The sequence below is a fragment of the Corvus cornix genome, chromosome 1 (genome assembly GCF_000738735.6).
Source record: "Corvus cornix cornix isolate S_Up_H32 chromosome 1, ASM73873v5, whole genome shotgun sequence".
In the NCBI taxonomy this organism is placed as follows: domain Eukaryota; kingdom Metazoa; phylum Chordata; class Aves; order Passeriformes; family Corvidae; genus Corvus; species Corvus cornix.
The window spans coordinates 76,118,195-76,140,008 of NC_046332.1; the positions used below are offsets into that span (position 1 = coordinate 76,118,195).

Below are 21,814 nucleotides of genomic sequence, written 5' to 3' on the forward strand. Positions count from 1 at the left end.
GTTACAATAATTTCTTAAGGGGAAACAAGTTGTATTCAAATGGTTATCCTCAAGTAGTGTGTTTTGTATTGGGAAACAAGGCAGTAATTCTGTATTCTGTCCTTGTCTACCTCAGTTGAAATCAGATGCTTGAAGGAAATAAGATTTCTCCTTCTGACACTTCTTATCTACAGATTTTGTAAAGTATTTTTTCCCCAGTATATTTTGCCTTTTGCTGCCAGCTTAGTTATAAAAAAGAAAGTCAGACTATGACTGCAAACAGGCAAAAGCTGACCCAAAATCTTCAAGAATGCTGTAAGTGTTATACTGCAGAATACCTGTAGCCTAACTTGAGGCTAAAACCAGCCCTGGATGTGATGATAGGCACTAACTGTACCAGGAAAGGGAGGATACAGCGTCTGCAGATAATGGCCCTTGCATTGACACTGCTTATTGCAAAGATTCTTTTTCTCTACCCCTAGTCCATAGACCATCGATCTCGGGGAATGCTAATTCACACATTTCCTTCCTGGATCTCTGTACCTTAGGGCATGGAAGTGTACATCCAAGGCAAAATATGTATCTTTTGTACTATCCTACCCATAAAGGAGGAAACCCCTCAAAAGAGAAAGTGTGCAGATGCAAGTTCAGCTTTAAACTCCAGCATTTAAATGAATCAGTGATTCTCTCAATAATTTTAGATGCTCAGACAAGAGGATTGCTATCTGGGGCCATTTGTAGATCCCCTGAATCATGAATGTTGGAAGTTTCTTGCACTAGTCTTAACTTGCAGTTATTCTCTCAAGATCAGATGTACTCTGGGGTCGAAGTCGAGTGAAAGGAATGTTTTATTCCAACATTTTAAAAAACTAGGAGTTGGATTTGTTTCTGAGTTTGACCTTTCAGAAAAAGGAATTGGCTGTCCTCATTACTGACTGTAGGATTTTCTTAACAGACATGGATCGGTTGGGTCAAAAGGTGAAAGATACCGAGGCATGTAGAACATAAATGCAAATCAAATATCATCATTGGCATCTTCTCTCTGTTCTAGTGCCTTGAAAAAAGAAATCAGTCAGCAGAGAGTGTCTACAGTGCACAGAGCTACCAAATTCTGGGGCTGTGCTCTTTTTATTCAACCAAGTCCAAGAAATCTGAGAGAACAGGGAATCCAGAATCACTTCAGTTGCCGTCTTGGATGTGGTAGTGTCAACTAATCTGTGCCTTAAATAGTTTAGCCATTCTATTTTATCTGCTTGGATGGTCCATCACATTCCCAGATAAGTGAGTTGTGATTACTTTTCCCATATGTTAAAGTCAAAAAATCTTTTCCTGTGTATTGTAAGTGCACTCTAGGATTGTGTGTACCCTGTAAATTGTCTGGATTGGTTCTTTCAGTAAGGCAAGAAACTGTAAAGGCATGTGTTAAGCCTGAATTGCATGAAGAGTCCTGGAGCAGAGACCTCTAGAGTTGGGAGCAGCATGGGTGTAGCTGCACCACACTCTGAGGCAATTAACCTATGGAAAGAAGAGCTTCTTTGAGAGGAAGGCATAACATCAGTTAGAGAAACACTTCTGGGTTTGTTTGTTTTATTGTCTCATCTATATATAATTATATATATATAAAAAATATTGAGTGTTTTTTTAACTTAGGCAGATACTACCTGTTGGTGCTCATATATGCAGTTCCGCAAGGGCTGGAGTTGATCTCCCATTGCATTCTCTATATCATAACTCTGATAAAAGGTTTGGAAAAGCTTTTCTCTTCTGTTTGCCTCTCTTGGTGTTAATAGGATCAATCTTTTCCTTGCTGTCATTGCATTTCAGACATTCAATGAGCAGCACTAAAAGCAAGGAGAGAAAGAGGACAGTGTTAAAGACATGCATCATTTCTTTCCTATGCCTGTGGACAGACAAGCATTCTCTTGATGACCTGGAAGGTCTAATTACACTGGAGTACAGTGAAAAATGTACTCCAGTGAGGATACTAGTAATCTTCAGAAAAAAAATAAAATTTAAGAATTGTCCTTAACACTCTCTCACACAGAAAAAAAATAAATCTTATAATTTAAAACAAGTAGGAGTCTCCATACTAAAATATCCCTTCCCTCTCCAATCACAAGGTAACAACTGATATATTTTCAGTGGAAGGGGAGGGTTGACAAATCCAGACCGTGGAAGTGACAAGCAGATTTCAAAGGAATCCAGCAGGAAGCCTTCTATAACTCCTGTCAGTGAACTATAACTTCACTTTTGTAAGAATCTGTTTATGAAACAATTTATTCTTGTGAAGTTTGCACAAACTTGTGTGATAGGTAATGTGTTGTGCATAAAGAGCAAAATAGTGCAAACACTAAATAATGATAATACTTCTTCTGTATGAGTGAAGATTGAGGAACCTTCCATAAAGGCTGCTGTAATTTGCAAGTTTCCACTTGCAAACCTTAACTCATGGATAACAAAATGAAGTATGCAATACTTAGTAGAATTTTCAAGTTTTAGTTTAGAATTTTCCACTTAAATTCCCGAACAATTTTTTTTCTAGATTCATGTTTTTCCTGTGCTCACCTCTGTCTGTGTGTTTTTCAGTCAATCAGATATTTATACTTCTGTCTTGATAGTGTTTTCTATAATCTGTGTATTTTATTTTTCTTTCTCACAGTTCATCCCAAAAGGAAATCTTTGCACTGTAGTTTAGTTTGGTTGATCAGTTATTTCTCTTCTCTTGTTGAAATATGTCCATTGAGGAGACACTATTTATGCTAGAGATCATTTAGCACCCTAACCAGATGTAATACAAATCCGAGAGAGGTACCAAAGTTTTATTTCCTTCATGAAAGGGCACATGGGGGAATACCAGAATTGTTTCTGGTATTGGTCCTAGCCTGTGTATGGTGCTCCTTTGGGAAGCTTCTAACTGGCCATCAATCCATCTATTAAGCCTCATGTTTGATCATGTCAGTGCTGACTTATATGTATCCAGTAAAGGTGTACCACCTGACAGGGTACTCTGTCTGGAAAAAAACAAGCAACCAAGCAAACAAAAATAAATAATACTTTTTAAAAATTTCATTATCTCCTTTGGACCAGCACTGGTATGATCAATGACTAGACCTAGGAGTTTAAAATTAAATATTTACAGTGCCTTTAAACTACTCAAAAATGTTGTAGAATGCCAGTTAAAAAAACATTTATTTTTTTACGATTGCAATTTGTCCTCACATAAAGCATAACATATGAGAAGGAGTAAAGTGACTCGATCTAAGGCAGTATGGGGTTTACAAGATTAGTAGACAATAAAGAATTTCCACTTACTTTTGAAGTTTTTCTTCTTCACTATTAAAAATTGAAATGCATTTTGCTTAGAAGACAAACTCGATTCTGAAAATGTGCATGGTCATTTGTTTTCTGGGCACAGTCATTTATTCACTGAGAACGGTAGTTTTCCAGCTGGTCACTTTTTAATCCAAGAGTACAAAAATAAATAAATATTTTATTAGCTTTTTTATTTGTCTATTTCACCCACTATGTTTGTTGATATGATGTAGAGACTGCTGTTTGTTCAATCTTGAGAAGAGAGGAATTCTCTTGTTGGCTGCTAGTACTCAGTGGGTGGTTGCAGGAGGGAGCCAAACTCTTCTTAAAGTTGCACAGGAGAGCAAAAGGCAACAAACCCAGTTGCAACATTGTACATTTTACTTATGCATTAGAATTTTTTTCCCATGATGGAGGGCAGCACCAGAAAAGGTTTTCTTGGGAGGCTGTGGAATCTCTGTCCTTAGAAATGTTCAAAAGAAATAAATATTTTAAAAGTTATCTCGATTGTGTAATAACATCTCACTTTAAGTGACATAACAGCTGTACCTTCAGTTCTATGGGCAATTTTTTCTAGGAGTTCATTCTACAAGATAGAGCAGCTGTATTTCAAAATTATAATTTTATTAGTGGAATTGAGCTAGCAGGCTTTGTTTAGAGGTGCTCTGGAAATTAAATAGTTCATCGATTGCTGCTCGGTGATTATCTTTAGGTCACTGTAAATAAACAAACTGTACAATGTGATTAACTTTTCATGAGTTATCTCCTTTAAACTTTAAGTACTTCGTTTACAGAAAAGGTGAGGGTTTGTAAGTCACCAACAAATTCAGGAGTCACAGAGCAGGCTGAGCACCTTTGCACATCAGTAGCAGAAGACCTATTGCAATACAGGGCAGACACTGCTAGTGAGATTTCTCTAGAGCCATAATGGCAATTCTAAGGAATCTCATAACTTCATATACAAGAGGAAGAAAGTGCTAGTGGCAACTCTGCTCTTCATGTGAAACTGAACTGAGTTTAAGAATTGGGATTATTTTTTTTTGTGTCTTTGACTACTGCCTATTTTAAAACTGTGCTTGAAGTAACCAAGAAGTGTTGCTTTTTGTTTTTTTCTGTAATGTCAGTAATACTTGTCTCAATCTCTGAGGCGCCAAACCTGCTTGCACTGGTCAAGCCTTGATGTGAGCTGGTCCCAGTGTGTTATGCTTGTCCTGTGCAGGTTGCACTGATTCTGCATCAGTACTGAGCACAGGGTGGGGCAGTGGTTGTAATGAAGGCTTGCAAAACCTTTCTCTTCTTTCCCATGCTGTCTGTACAATCGTGGTGTAAGTGGCTCAAACAGAAAAATATGAGATGCCTTGGACTTTCCATTGACCAGATACAGGCATCTACACTGGGGACATCAGAAATGAAGAACAATGGTCTGGCACTCAAGGGAAATAAATAGATAAAAGCTTAATCAACCCCAGAAACAGCAGGCAAATATTACTGTGTCAAGCAGCCTGTTTTGCTCCATAAAGCAAACCAAAAAGGGTTGGAGGGAGAGGACAGAGGTAGGGGAGAATGGAATTAAAACTATGGGAACAAACAGTAAGAAGTAATATATATCAAAACCTCCATGGGCCACATATATATAGAAGAGAATAAAAAATAAGCTAGAAGAGGAGTCAGATTTATATTTTACAGTGCAAGAAAATATAAGCAGGCTGTAGAGCTGTTCTGTACAAAGCTCCATAGCTGTCTCATATATTTTAATCATACCTCGTTTTGGAAAATTTTATGTCTTACATCCGAATAAAACTAACATGTTTTTTTAATTAGCTACAATGACTTTAATTGAATGAGAACAGAAAGAACACAAGATGACTGCTGAAATGAATCAGTCAAGTCGAATTTCACTGGTAAATTGCCACCCGTGTGCTTCAGTCGAAAGGCAGTCTGCAGCTAGGCAGGGGCTGCCCCTAATCACATGGTTTTCATCACCATGGCAGAAAGCTCTGCAATAGTCACCACATTTCAGGCAGTTGTGGATGGGAAAGAGAGCATCAAAAGAATTGGAACACATTTTTATGTTCATGTAAAGCAGGTGGAAGCAAAAGTGGCCTTTCAGCTGCACTTTGGTTGTGATCCTGGGAGACTGAGGTCCTGAGTGCCTGTGCCCTGAACTGAAACTGTAAAAGGCATCCGTGAACACTTAGTCCTTAAGTGTCCTTTCATTTCAGTGAGACTCCTTTTCTTGAAATGCTCTTTATGCATTATACATCATCAGTACTATTTTTGTTTAGACATATCAGCAATCATCCCACAGCGATTAAAAATCATTATTCCATTAACTTTCATGCATAGAAAAAATTAATGACTCCATGAATCATAATTAAAGCTTCCACTTCTTTCAGCAAGCAGAAATCCAGACATTCAACAGACCTTCTTGTTATCTATTTTGGCTGTTCTAATGCTTCGTTTTTCATCTTGCTTTCATGCTAACTGAGACCTCCATGCTTTCCCTGCAAGTTTGTTTCCCTTATATGGCTGTGAAATTTTTGAGCTGCAGAGAACAACTGATGAGGGAAAAGATGGCTGTATGGATAGGCAAGGCACTTTGGGTATTTTTCTAGTATTTTGCTGAGTGCAAGAGCATGGTTTTTTGGTGTTGTGGGGGGTTTTTTTAAATTTTATTTTAATTAGTATTTAAATGTAAGGTTGGAAGATGTTTACTGTATTTTGCCAGATGAGCAGGCTGATAATTCATCTTACTCTTGTCCTGCTGCTTTTCCCCAGCAGTCAGTGTTTTATCAAATACATTTGTCAGCAAGGTCATAGTTACATACAATGAAAGCATGTGCTACTACCCCTTGTGTATGAGCAGGTAACCAGCAGCCTTAAAAAGTATTCAAGGTCACTTATTTAAAATATTTGCAGGTATTCATAAATGTATTTAAATTAATTAGAGGAATCATCAACTAAATATTAATCAAAAATTTCTTGAAAGCATTTTGAGGAAAATCAGCTGTAGTCCAATACAGTGACATGTTTTGAAGTTCAGAGGGAAAACGTGTATATTCAATTTTAAAAAAAGCAAAGGGATATTTGTTTTTAGCATACCAGTCTAGGGAAAAGCATAATAAATGTTAATGTATATAATCACTTGATTTTCCACAAATCAGATATTCTTGAGAAACAAACTCTTGTAAATTGTTGGCCCTCAGCTATAACCTGTGCAATGATCCTTTCCTCTTGAAACCTTTTTTCCATTTACTTCTCTGTTTACCTTCTGCATCTTCCACCATTTTCTATTAGTCCTGTGAGTTCAGCTGCCTCAGCCTTCTTTGGGGTAGTCGCTGGTGAAAGTCAAGCACTAGTAATGTAACAGCCAGCATGATGGAGGCCGAGACCTGTAGTTGCTTGTAAGTAATAGTGCTGTGCTTCTGAAATAGTAGTAAAAACCATGGTGCCTGGAACTGATGGACCTGCCCTGCTGAGGAGGCTTCAGGCTATTACCTGCTAAAGGTCAACTTGCAATTGATATTACTGTGGTTTTCAGCTGCAGTGTAGGGCTTTTTTTTTTTCTCCCTCAAACATTATTAATTATTATGCACATGTATATACAACTAAAATTATGATAATGGAATTTTTACACAAAATAATTAGCTATAATAAGATATTGATGACACTGGCAGTGATGGGGTCTCTTCCTTGAAGCATTTTTCATTGTGAATGGCAGGAATCACTCATTTATCTCAAGTACCACCTTCTTACTGCGTTTTTTACCCAGTGTAGCAGATCAAGCCTAGCAGCATGGCAGAGGTATGACACTGCCCTCTGCTAATTGTCTTCTTCCTCTTTTTCTTCTTCATACCTAAGATATTTGTGGGGTTTCTTCAAACCAGCAACAGAAAGCATTCTGTGAAGATTCTTCTACTGAAGAGGAGGACCTCCCTCCTATTCTCTGCTGCTACAAATCCTTTTTCCACATTAACTCTGAAGAGGGAGACTGCTGAAGAATTGTGTTTTTTTAAAGAGTGGTTCTTTTTCATCATTGTTTTGGTTGGTGGTGATGCAGGCTTTTTTCCCGCAGTGCTCTAAGATGTGAATACAAATTATCTGTGTTCTTTTTCCCAGATGCCCAGTGAATCCACAGTAACAAACTCACTAGGAATTTACAGACCTACCTTTGTAGCACCATAGTGAGAGCTGTCTGTGTCCTGGGTGATGCCCATAATTCTTACTCTGGTTGAAGAGTTTTACAGAGACATTCAACACGTCATCCATAAGTCTTAGCTCTTGAGTGATGAAGAACAAAGAAGAGTTTGATTCACTTACCATCTGACAATACTTTTTATTGGCAAGCTAAACAAGTGTTGCCAACATGTAGAAGAGAGCAAACCACTCCAGTGTCTCAGTCTGGTCACAATACAGTTTCCTGGAATGTTTGGATTGTTTCCCATCTCCATTGGCATCTATTACCATTTTGGTGGAAACCTGCCACAAGGTTTAGTGTCTTCATCCCCCTTCCTGTTCTTCTCAGAATTATTAACACTCTTTAAAGTGATGTTCAGTGAAAATCTAGTTTCAGCATTTTCTATAGATTTAAAAATACAAATCTAAATTTATCAGAAATAAAAACCAGTAATTTATTATGTCAAGTGTGGAAGCTAGCTCTTACCATGGTCAAATATCTTTTCTATCATCTAGAGTTGCCACTCAGAGAACTTTCTTCAGCAATAACTTGAATAAATATTATGAGCAGCCAGTTACAGTTTCTTTCCCTTTGGGACACAAAAATCTAGTAAAGAACCTACCATACATATTCCTGTAAGCTGCTATTCAGAAGGGAACAATATACTCTAAATTCTTTGGAAGATACAACAATGGCACAAAATAAAAATTAATAGTAGGACATTGAAAGATCCCCCATCCCCTGCCTTTTCCTCCTCCCCCAGTAGAACTGAACATTTTCTAAGTTTCATCATAGCAGCTTTCAGCAGAGATGAGTTCTTGCCCAAAGGCACAGGAAGATTAACCAACTATATCCAACTGCTCAACGCTCATCTGAAAAGGAGTCTAAAGAGCATATTGTAAGCTTCACAAATGCAATCAGTTTAGCAAGGTCAGATAAGGACAAGAGCCTGAAAAGGTATGATTCAGGATAAAAACTGAACAGATACTGATACTCTGCAATTAGAACCCAAATGAGGCTACCTACTGAATAGCAGGGGTGAAATACCACATTCTGCAAAAACTCACTGTCAATAGAACATACACAGCCTGAAATCCCTGCTGATGAGGAGAAATTAACTTTGTAGTCAACAAATTTATTGATGCTTTCCTTTTACAATTGTACAGTGGAACTGGTGAGATTAGGAGGAAATTTGTAATGCATAAATGAAGAGCTCTTATGCACATTTTCTATCACGTCAATGAAATGACAGTGTGCCTCTGACAGTGACCTCTGGTATAATCATCATTAGTGATGGAGCAAGATGGCATCTGCTGAGAGGCTGACACCTGATAGGTGAAATATATGTATTTTTTATGTGATTGAGGGCAACATTTTAATGGCAAGAATGCTTCATAGATAGTCAGAAAACCAAATTGCTGTACAACTGTGAATGTGTAAAACTGGGAAAGAAGTAACCTATTGTTCAGAAGATAGGCAAGAAGGAAGGACAGGAGAGATTAAAACCTAGAGACGAAAGAATGTATCATGGCCAATGTACCATTCAGCAACTGTAGAAAACAACAAACAGGCAAAGGAAAGTTAAAAATATTTCTGATCTTTGCAAATCTTATTTGTAAAAATCAACTCCTCTATTTTTGTTGTCACTTTTTAATTTGTAATTCACAACAGCAGATGGCTTGTTATGTCCTAAATAAAGGTCCTTATCCTTAGATAATATTTTTGCTGTAGAGTTGAACAATCAGTTCATCTCAGTATGAGATCAGTTCATCTCAGTGGCAAATGAACATGCAAGCTGTCTATTTGCTGTGGTGCTGTGCTCATATATGTGAGTCACTAGGACTTCAGGGTTCAAACTGCACTTTACTTACCATCACAAAAAAAGTTAAGTATCCCAAGGAATCTTTCCCTGAGGCTTTTTGCCTTTCCAAGCATGTGGGTGTGTTGTAGAAATGCATGAGAAAAGCTGAGTCAACATTTGAATCAACATTGTATTTCTTCAACCCTGCTGCCTGGGGTATATAACCACCTGTATTCCTCAAAGCATTTTATGTTTTGGCACAAAAACACAGCTAAAGTCACCTTTATGTGGTGTCATAAAGGTCTGTTCTCTGGAGATGTGTGTCTGACACCACTGAGATTGCTGTGAAAGGTTTCTCTTCCATCCAGTGTTTGGTTAAAGCTTATAGGGTTTTAGAAAGTAAAGATAAGGTAACTGCTTGCTAGTGCCTCTTACTGTTTCACATTAGAAATCGGTCATATATGGATAAAAACTTACCATCTAAAGACTGGTTTAAAATAATGTGGTATGTTCTTACTAATTAATCTTGTAGGCCAGCCACCAGTGAGTAGGCATTGAATATAATCAACACCTTTTTATTGCTTACCTACTAAGTTTCCTTAGTTTTCTGGAAACACTGATAGTAGTAACCCTGTGGTTTTCTGTTGCAAGTTTGATCTTCACACGACATGTTCTCAGTCTCTCAAAAAGAAACTTGCTGCATGAAGCTGTTCTTGAATGGTCTTCAGCCAGATCTGTGTGTGCATACACGTCGTACGTGCAGTACAGTGAGGCTGAGATAAGCCAGGGACTAGTTTGGCAAGAGGTTGTAGAAATCAGAGGCATAGAAGGAAAGTGTTACCTTTCCACTGTTGTTTGCTTCGCCTGCTCAATTTCCTCTCCCTGTCAGTAAAACCTAGGCCATTACAACGTTTTAGAAAATAATATCGTTTCCATTTATATATCAGCTGAAGAAAATTTGATAGTTCTTTATTCAAAACGAAGCTCTTAAAAATACAACATAAAACCATGTGAAAATATGTTGTTATTCTGTCATTGAAAGAATATTTGTAGACACAGAAGACAAAATCTGAAATTCGGATTATATTGCTGAAAGAAAAAAATACCATAGGAGAACACTACGAAAAAGAACTGCATATGGAATTTAAAAGCCAAAAATCAAGATTCTCTACACCTTTACCAAAAGGTACTGTCATAATGAGAAAGACATTCTTAACTGTAAAGGCTGCATAGTTCAGTCAGAGGTCTGAAGATGTATCCCAGTTACATTTTTATAGCCTTCACGCTTCAAAGTACTGGTCCTCTGAAAATTTTCGTAGAAGCAAGGTTGTTTCAAGTACTTGATACCATAAAGTGATATCAATGAGTAGTTGCATCAGTGAAACTTACCATTGCTGTTAAGTTTTTATAGATTCACACGATTCACTTTCTGACTAAACTTGACAGTTTCTGGAAAAATACAAAAGCAATGGTTTCTTCTTCACTGGAATCAAATAATTGCAAGTGTGTATGGAAACTGTCGTGACCTGAAGTACATTAATTTTTTGTTTAATTTAGTTTTGAAAATTCTAGATTTTCTAAGACAAACAAAAAGAAAAGTGTAGTTGAGTGAAGATCTGGTGCCATGAACAAAAGAATAGGAATGTAATAGACCATAACAAACAAAAATTGTTAGACACATAATACTTAGAAAAACCCTAGTTTTAATAAAACTGCAAATCTTTGAATGTCTTCTCAGTGTCATTTGGACCGACACTTCAGCAGAAATGTGATAGGAACACTGAAGCTTAGCCCTTCATTTGCAACAGGGACAACATTCAGAGCTTTTTTCTTTCTTTTTGTACAGGTGCATATCAGGCAGAGATAAAAGAAAAACAGATATGACAGTTTCAGTTAATAATAGAAGTTGATGCTTTGTGCAGTGGACCAATGCTGATATGACGGTACTCAGGTGTCAGACTTGTGCTGTGCTAGGAAAATCACTGCTATGCAGTTAAAATCATTGCAGTTCTGTACAAAAATGGTATATAATGAAAAAATAATGTAGGAAACAGCCCCTTAAGTGCTCATAAAATTCGCAGGCACTGCAAAAGCTACTGTTCAGTGTGCTGTGCACAGCAAGGGTGCTTTGGTGTCCGAAATGGACCAGTTCAGGGCACCCAATGCAGACCTGGGTGAATTTGGTAGCAGCAGGCGATCAGATAGTTTTTTTAAATAAAAGATAGTAATAGCTTAATGTAGGTACTCTTACAAACTGCCTTTTATTATTTTCACTATTTTTGAGGATTAAAGCTTTTTTCTTGTGCACAACAGACATTTCATCCCTCTGCCTTATAGCCACTGCTTATATGAAGAGGAGAGGCAGGTAAAAAATATTAGGAGAGGTAGACCAAGGGTATAGAAACAAATAATGTAGCTATTAAAACCTGTGCTTAAGTTAGTGAAAAAAAAAATATTTCTAATACTGGAAAGAAATTCAGACTTCTTAATGCACTTCCCATAGACATTATAGTCAAAGCCAACTCATGGAAGAGCACGCAAGAGGAGAGAACAGTAACCTGCAGCCAGATTTACATAGATCTTTGTGGTAGGATTTCTGCCTTAATTTGTGCATATAATTGCTCTTTGTCTATGTCTCACTTCAAGTCAATTGAAGCTCCTTCCAGAGTGTGATTCATTATCTCATAAAATAGATCTGATAAATTATCTAGAAAGAGAGCCTAAGGTAGGTTGCTCACAATTAAATGTCTAATTTTTGAGCAGCTGAATCTCACTTTATGCTGACTGCAAAGTAAGATCACAGAGTACATGCATGGCAGTTGCCTTGTTCTTTCCTGTAACCTCTATCCCACTCTAATGAAACAGCCCTCATGAGAATGACTTTTCCAAGCTGAATTAATGCTATGAGGATTAGTTTTTACCTTCTATCTTTCCCTCACTCTTCGCACTTCTATCTTCTTCTTCTTGAAATCTTTTCAATCTCTGCTCCCAGGCCTCTGTTCTTTTCTTATTCTTTGCTTCTTTATTTCCCTTCCAATATACTAGTTTGAGCTGAAGGTCCTCTAGGGTCTGTAGAGTCTGTCCATTCCCTCCTTCCACTATGCCATACCTCAGGGTAATCTCATCTAACAGCAATCTAATGTACTATTTCTTTTTCTACTGGGAAGGCATGTAATTTACTATCAATACCAATCCTGTTTTCTTCCACTCAAGCTAAAACCTTGTTTCTCTGATACCTCCAGGTAAGAACATTATCTGTTCTTAAGTTCACCTGCATTACCTATCTCTGCAGCAGCATCTTTCCTTTTAGAAGGTGTTGTATGAACTGCAGATATCAGTCTCTGTTTGCAATTTCCTCCAGCCCACACCCAAATATTTTAGACTAATTGTACATTATACCAAACACACATCCTTTTCTTGCACTGACATACTTTTATCCAGGCTCCCAGCATCACGTGTCATCCTTTTCTGGCCTTGACCAATGCAGTATTGCTTCTGCTCAGCAGTCTTGCTAATGTTTTCAGAGTGCTGTAAAGATTGTTCTTCTAACCTCTCTTTTTGAAGTTGTAAATTTCCCTTTGCGGTCATCCATTGGATCTCCCTTTTTATTAAATTAAAATAAGCTTTCTGTTAACTTCATAGCTTATCCCTTCATCTCATCAGGTCATTTCAAACAGACAACTGGCTCACAACCAGCCTCCGTCATTGGTCTGTCCCTGATTCTTATTGGGAGTATCCTGAAGCAAACCTCCTTCATCATTTTGCTGAAATGATCTCCACAAAGAAACAGCAAAATTGTCATCATCTGTGCTATTCATGTGCTACATATTTCTATTGTCTATTATTCTTCCCAATTTTAGTTTCTTTTGAACAACAGCTTGTCTCTATTCTCCTATAATGCTCAATCTGTATAATTTCTCCTGGTTTTTTCTCCCAGTCTTTTCTTTTTTTTTACAGCAGGGTTTTGTTTATGGTTAGAGTTCATGGTAGTAATATTAATTAAAAGAAAGAAAAATAAGGAACAACTGCAGGATTTGGTGTAATATAAATTGAAACACTGTTAACAAGGTGGGACTAGAAATTAATTTGTATTTATTTTACGTAAAAACTTACAGTTCTTTACTTTTGATGGCCAAGGAATATTTAAATGATGTTGCAATACTGTAGTTTCATTTTTCTCAATGAAAAATTCTGTTGAAAAATTTTACTGCCAGGAAATTTGTCCCAACCCTCATAGTTCCTGAGGTGGCAGTATTCACTCTGGCTGGTTGACAGTGGATTCAAAATATTATTCTATACAGCTCAGCTGTGTTGTGTTGTATTATTGTAACTTGAATCTTACAGATTTCTGTGTGCATTGCAATATAGTGCAGCAAGAACTCTGCCAGTCAAAAAGAGTTATTTCTGAATTACCGTTCTTCAATAACAGAATTCAGCAACCATGCTTATTAAATCAAAACTTTAGAAAAGGAAGCATAAACCCAATAGTCCATATAGATGAGAAATATGTTTCTCAATATCTGAATTGCTCAGATGTGAAAATCAGTGCAAGCCATACAATCACTCTTATATTGTGCTTATAAAGGGATTTTCATAACAATGCGATCTTACCAATTGCATGGTTTATTTCTTCAGGATAACAGAACTGGCTAATTTCAAATTATTTGTACAAGGTGAAGATATAAATCATAAAATCTTATATCCTGTGAAGCACAGGGAAGGATTGCATAATTGAAACTGCTTTACAGCAATAGGCTATTCCATCAAATTAGAGAGTTTTTTTCACTCCCAATATTCGGAAGGAAGCTATGAAACTAATTTGAAGTTTTGGCACATAAACCTGGGAGAGTTAGATACTTGGATTGTAGTTTGATCATTTCTTGGAATGGACAAACTCTTTTTCTCTACATCTGATTTAAAAGCATAATTCAACTTCCAATTTTCTTTTCTTTTTTCCTACTTTTAAACATATAGCTTTCTACAGATGACATTTTCTCCCTGTATTAGCTTTCAGTTAGAATTTCTTTTTCCTCCTAATTTTTTTTTTCCCCAGGCATTTTTAATACCCATGAAAATCCATTTTGTATTGAAGTCAAGTTGTCAACAGAATTCAGAAGGCCTTGATAGAAGGCAAAAGAAGCTAATTCTTTTATTTCATAAACTGCCTATGAACAATAATTCTAGCACATGCAGACTGCAGGCAGGTAATTCTCCAAATCTAGGGAAAAAGTAACTGATTTTGTCATGGTCTAAATTAAATTTTATAAACTATTTTAAGTCTTTTTTAATATGTACACTATATTTATTTTATAGGCTTGTTTCCATAAACTGATATCTCACAATCAGAATATTGCAATGTCTAATTTAGTATTTTAGAAAAGCTCTTGCCATCTCCTTACTGCACTGTTTGGTTAGTTAAATTCTCTGCTATAATCATTTTGCTTGCCCATCTAAAGATTTCTTTGCACTCACCCCTCTCTTACATCTGAGGATTCCTTTTAAAAAAAAAAAAAAAAAACCTTCTCCCCAAAAAGAAAAAAACAAGCTAACAAACAAACAAACAAAAAAAAACCCAAACAAACAAACAACAACAAACCCCCCACATGTGCAGCTGCATTCTCTAGGAGGAAAATTATGTGTTTAAAATTCATGTGCTAAAAATTAAAGGTTCTCATTGGTAGTGTGTGCCCGATGCACGTCTCTAGATAACCATTTTCTAACATATCGTATCAATAAAAGCACTTTATAGCAATTCCAGTTGCTCAACCACCTAAATGTTCACAATGAGCTAGCACCAAAATGCAAAGGAACAGCATGTGATAAAGCCTCTGTTCCTGCAGACACCCTATTGCAGTATTTCCTTCCTGACTCCACCAGCTCCATGCCCTCAGCTTCCCCAGCCGCAGGCTGGTCTGCAAAAGATACTCATCCTGAGAGAAGTTCTTGTAAGTGAGCTGGAAAGATAGCTGAAGCCACAAGCCTTGTGGAACATCAATCCCTAGCCCTCTTTTATTCCACAAACCAGAGAGCTCAGGTGGCTGCCCTTCTGCTCTTGTAGCACAGCTGACCAGCTTCACAGGAACAGGGAAACATTTTCAGGGAGTGTCATGGTATAAGGTGGAAATGGGGGTAGCAGATGAAGTGTGAAGAACTGCAGGGATAGCAGTTTTGCACTGTTGATGCATAAACAATTTAGGAGGCTTCCCATATACTCTGTATTTTTCTACTGCTCTGGCCTGTGAAACACCAGGAGTATGACCTGTCTTCTGACTGACAGGTTAGCTCATTGCAAATGTAACAAGCAAATGTGTTGGGAGGAATATTCCAAGCAAATATAAAAACAGAGTACTTTACTTTGGGGTTGGATGTTTGCTTTAGAGAAGCTTCAGGTTTAATTAATTCCAATACCCTGAAAGCAAGGAGGAAATCACAAAACATGGGCTTTGGTGTGTTTTGTGTGTTAGTCTGCCTGAGTCTTATGCCTGCAGTTTTTAAAGATGCATGGAAATGTTAGACCACAAACCAGCAAAAGCAGTGAAAAGTAATTCTGAGGAATGTATGTGCTCTGTCCTTTCTCTCCCAAAGAGAAATATGTTTTAAATTGCGTGGCCCATACTTGAGTTCTGCAATTTGTACCATAATAGCTAACTACTGCTAGCAACACTGAATATTCAAGGACATTTCTCTGTTCTGAGGATTGGATTGGGTAGTTTTAAGCTTATATTGTTCATATTTATAGGGCAAATGTTGTAGGGAAAAAATTTAGGCAATCAAGCCAAAAGAAAAAACACCCAGTTTTAATTCAAACTGATTCTTCTTATGAATCCCCTCCAGAGTTAGATTTTTTCTTCTTTATAACAAAAAGAGTTTAATTTAAAGTATTTATTTTTTCAATTAATTTAAAATTTGTTTCTAAACAAAGAGACAAACAAAAAACAGCCCAAAACCAACCCTATGCTAAGATGCAGAAGGAAACACAATATTCAGAATTTTCTAAATTCTTTTCATCATGTACTTGGACTGTTGGTATTATTTACTAAATTACATGCATAGAAATTAGGAACCTATTGAACATTATTCGCAGACGTATCTCCTAATGAAAAAGTAACTTTTGAAATTTAGTACAAGCATATAGGAAGTTAATGTAATGTTTCTGCCAGCTATCTTGCCCAGGGATCAAGCAATCATGGGAACTGAAAGTATTTTAAGGAGGAATTATCACAGTTGCTATACCTTCCATAAGAATAAGGACAACTGTCCCTTTCTGACATTACCCTGCTGGGTGACAGAGTATTATGCCATCCTGAAATGCTGTGACTATTAAACTCTACAATCCTATTCTTACAGGTCACTGAAAACACTTTGAAATGGTTTTTTTTTATAGTTCAGCCACAGATAAATGAAGCAGAAAATGTCTGTGTTAGAGACTTGTCAATTAAAGAAGAAAAAAAAATCTTTGCTTTTTCTGCCCTTGTTTTGACAGATTTATTTTTATTTCTCTAGCAGAGGAATTTTTTTTTAGAATTTAAAAGACTGCAGCTTATATGGGGAAATGAAGCCTTCAGTTTTGAACAAGGGAATAGAATTTCTGCATAGTACAAGCATGTGAGATTTTCTACAATATTTTGTAGTTCTCTCAGTGGTAGTGTTTTACCTCTAAATTGTGTTGCCTGAGGCATTAAGGAGTAAGGTACATGTGCTCTGTGCAGTTGCTTTGAATCTTTGACATACAAGTATTTTAAAAAACATACCTTGGGCCAATGTCTGTTGGGACATGCACAGGGCTAAACTACAATCCACACATGAACTGCAAAGAAAAAATGCTTGTATAGCTAAAGATAACCCTCTCCCCTCCCGTCCCCTCCCCTTCCCTCCCTTCTCCTCTCCTCTCCTCTCCTCTCCTCTCCTCTCCTCTCCTCTCCTCTCCTCTCCTCTCCTCTCCGATTTTCTGTTTCACTAATTTATAGGACATTTTAAGTTAATTTTAGTAAAAACACTAACAAAACAAGTATTGCTAGTGTAAAACGTTCCCATGTACTGTACAACTAGTTCACAGCTCATTATTTATGTTCTCCTGTTAATATGGAAAACCCCTAAGCTTTCCAGCTTGAGTGCATGGACCTGGGCCTTGGGACGTAATGACTGAGGTTAGGGTACAGCTTCCTTCCTGATTTTGAGCATGGATTGAATATGATCTGTATGATATGATCTTTACACCAAGTTGACTGGTTCATCATTTCCCTTTACAGTGAAGAGGATTTTTAGGCCCGAGTTCACTGTTCACTGGCCATGTCTAAAAAAGAATATTACTGGAAGTTCTGCTTCTAAGTCATATTCTGCTAGATAACACTGCAGTCAGAAGTCCATGTGCAAGAAATTTATTTTTCAAATTAAGCATGAGGGATACTAAAAACAGTTACTGCAAGGTCAAGTTTCTGTAGTTTCCTGTCTGCTCTGCCTTCTACAGTGTCCTCTGCACCAGTGCACTAAAACTCTGTCTAACAGGAGACTGTAGGACTCATTAAGAAGAAAAATTACTCCTTTCCATGTCTGATCATGTGTATCTTCTCATATATGTTTGAAGATCCTGTGATACTTGGCAGGATTTAAAGTCTTGCTTCAGAAGTTCCACTGAAAATATGAAGGACAAGTGACAGATTTTAGTCTGTTTTCAAAAAACAGAAGCTAACTATAGATGGGATTTACAGACACAGTTTCCTCTGTTTTCTTTCAAAAGCTGGAATGACAGACAGAAACCAAGTTTCTTGCAACAGACAACTATCTGTTTCTCTTCAGCCCATTTCTATCCCACTGAGGTTATGTGGGTGCATTATCTATACATATTCTGTATTAAGATATCTGTGTTGCGTATGTTTCTCTATCAAAGAGTGAGGAAATCATTTAATAATACTGCCTAGAGCTTTCCATTTAAATTTTCATTGCATCTGGGAAAGCTGCTAAGTGAACGAGCATTGACTTTCTGAGATAAAAATAAACCCATAGTGCTTTAATTTTTTTTGGCAAAGAACCAGCATTTCATAATTTCATCCTTTTGGTTTGTTATGGGCTATAACTCAGCTTTAATGATCTGATTCAGTGAAGTAATAAAATCCCAGCTTCACTTCAGCTTTTTTTTCTTTTTAATAGCCAGATTTATTGGTTCATACATGGGTTTTAACATCTGCAGGTCAGAAACTGTCAAATTGCTTAGACCAAGGTATGTGTTTGTTACTTGGGCACAAATGAACACATAGATTTCTGTATTAGAATTATCAAAAGACTGATGATTGTATCACTAGTGACGTATCACCCCATGGTTTTCTGCCAGGTTTTCTATTTACTTCTTAGGTACTGTCACCCGTATTTTAGCACAGAAGAAAACAGTTTAATGAGAACCAAAAAGACAAAGAGGTGTTTGAGGAACTGATAAACATTTATACATACGTGAGGAAGGTGAAGGAGATAATTCATTGACTATTATAGTTTAAATTATGCTTGTTTAGGAAATGTGATAGAAATAAGAAAAAGGTCTAATATTTCAGAAAGATCTTTAAAAAAAGGTAAGAGGAAGGCACAGAGTAAACTGGTTTACACTCAAAAAATGAGGCAAAGTGTACTTGCCAATATTTACTTCCCTCAACTCATTTTTTTTGTTTTCATCAAATTAGGGGTAGACAGGTAGGGTTGAAGGAGAGGGGAAGGGTCATGTCCCTTGTCCTGCTGGCAATGATTTTCCTAATGAAGCCCAGAAGTCTGCTGGCCATCTTTGCCCCGGGGGCACATTACCGTCTCATAACCAGCTTGGTGTCCAGCAGGATCCACAGGGCCTTCTTTGCAAAGCTGCTTTCCACCTGTTAGTCCCCAGTGTGTCCTGGTGCACTAGGTTATTCCTTCTTGCCAGCAGGACTTCTCATGTACCAAGAGGGTGCTCAAACCCTAGAACCAGAGGGGCTTCCTAGGGAGGTGATCAATGCCCCAAGTCTGTCAGTGGTTAAGAGACATTTGGACAATGCCCTTAATAATACACTTTAACTTTTAGTCAACCCTGAGGTGGTCAGGCAGTTGGACTAGGTGATTGTCTCTTATAGCTGAGATGGGGAAACACAGTGACAGGAGATGAGGAAAAGGCTGGGGTACTTAATGCCTTCTTTATCTCAGTGTTTAGGAGTAAGACCAGTTGTTCTCAGGGTACCCAGCCCCCTGAGCTGGGAGACAGGGATAAGGAGCAGAATGAAGCCCCCATAATCCCAGGGGAAATGGTCAGAAACCTGCTACACCTCTCAGACACACAGAAGTCTATGGGGCTGGATGGGATCCACCCGAGTGTACTGAGGGAGCTGGCAGAAGGACTCACTGAGCCACTTTCCATCATTTATCCGCAGCCTGACTAACCAGGGAGTTAACAGTTGACTGGAGGTTAGTTAATGTAACACCCATCTATAAGAAGGGTTGGAAGGAGGATCTAGAGATGTATAGGTCTGTCTGTCTGACCCCAGTGCCAGGGAAGGTCATGGAGCAGATCATCTTGAGTGCTGACAGGCAGAATGTGCAGAGCAACCAAGGGATCAGGCCCAGCCAGCCTGGTTTTGTGAAAGGCAGGTCCTGCTTGACCAATCTGATCTCCTTTTATGACAAGGTGATCCACTTATCAGATGAGGCAGAGGTTGTGGTGTTGTCTACCTGGACTTTAGGAAAGCCTCTGACACCGTTTCCCACAACATTCTCCTGGAGAATGTCTGCTCATTACTTGAATGGGTGCACTCTTTGCTGGATAAACATTTGGTTGAATGTCTGGGCCCAGAGAGTGGTGGCGAATGTAGTTACATCCAACTGGCAGCCAATCATAAGTGGTGTTCCCCAGGGCTTTGCACTGGGGCCAGTCATGTTTAATGTCTTTAATGACCACCTGGATGAGGGGATCAAGTGCAGCCTCAGTCAGTTTGCAGAGGACACCAAGCTGGGTGGGAGGGTTGATCTGCTGCAGGGTAGGAAGGCTCTGCAGAGGGATCTGGATAGGATGGATCCATGGGCTCAGAGCAAAGGTATGAGGTTCAACAAGGACAAGTGCCAGGTCCTGCTCTTGGGTCACAACAACCCCATGTAGCACTACAGGCTGGGGGCAGAGTGGCTGGAGAGCTGCCCAGTGGAAAAGGACCTGGGGGTGCTGGTTGACAGCCACTGAACATGAGCAAGGGTAGGATACCCTGTAGTCTACCAAATCAGCTAAGACTGTCATCTGGAAGAGGTTTATGGTGATTTCCAGTGGCCTACAGCATGACTGTGCTTTGCTTCTCTGAGTTTACCTTTCTGGTTATGTGTCCACATTAAGGCAAATGAGCAGTGTGACTTGACAACTTTTAGAGGCTGTTGGATTCAGTGGACTTCAGAATGCAAGAGATATCTCCAACATCAATCAGTTGGAACTGGCTTTGGTGGTCTCTAAGGCACAGGGGGCAGCTGGGGAAATTTCAGAATAATTAGGAAAAAATGTGATTAGTTGTTTGGCTCTTGCCTGATCCAAACCTATTTTGTACTGCTCTAGTGATTCAGCAATGCTCAAGGTTGGTATTAATGTGCATGGAACCATAATCTTAGCCTCCTCAAGGCTTCCCCTGACCCTCTCCAGCAGGAAAAACAGCTTTCCTAGAGCTCTAGAGGCTAAAATTATTTGCTCCTTATAGATAGTTTTCTTTAGGTTTATCACCTTGCTCCACTTCTGCTTTTGACATATGAAGAAACTCTTGTGCTATGCTGAAGAGTAATTCAGCAGAACCAAGGAAGTGATTTTTCCTCTGAACTTGACACTGGTAATGCCACACCTCGAGTTCTGTGTCCAGTTTTGGGCCGTTTACTTCAAGAAAGACATTGAGGAACTGGAGCATGTCTAGAGAAGGGCAATGAACATGGTTAAGGCTCTAGAGCAAATGTCCTGTGAGGAGTGGCTGAGGGAGCTGGGGGTGTTTAGAATGAAGAAAAGGAGGCTCAGGGGAGATCTTATCACTCTACAACTGCCTGAATGGAGGTTGTAGCCGGGTGGGGTTTCGTCTCCTCTCCTGGCAACCAGTGACAGGATGAGAGGACCTAGTCTCAAGCTGCCCCTGGGGAGGTTCAAGTGCAACATCAGGAAGAATTACTTTATGGAAAGGGTTGTTAAAAATTGGAATGTACCACCCAGGGAAGTGGTGGTGCCACCATCCCTGGAAGTATTCAAGAAATAACTTCATGTGGCGCTTAGTGCACTGCTTGAGTTGATAGGGTGGTATTCAGTCAAAGGTTGGACTCGATGATATCAGAAGTATTTTCTAACCAAAATGATTCTGTGATTCCATGATCATATGTCAGGAGATGAGATCATACATTCCCAAGGAAAAAAAGTTAGGAAAGAAAAATGCAACATGTTGTTGTATAGTCAATATGAAGAGGGGCTATATTGTTTCTGTTCTTTTAATGAAGCAGTTCACTCCCCTGTAATTTCTGCTTCACAATATCCATTTACTAACAACATAATAAACAAGGGCTGGGGGCTTTTTGCCTTGACTTGTAAA

General features: G+C 38.3%; 1 protein-coding gene across 1 annotated transcript in view; it reads left to right on the forward strand.

The window, feature by feature from the left end:
- GPC6 (glypican 6) overlaps positions 1 to 21,814 on the forward strand; it is a 760,779-nt gene that overhangs the window by 469,125 nt on the left and 269,840 nt on the right. The gene's annotated exons all lie outside the window — the stretch shown is intronic.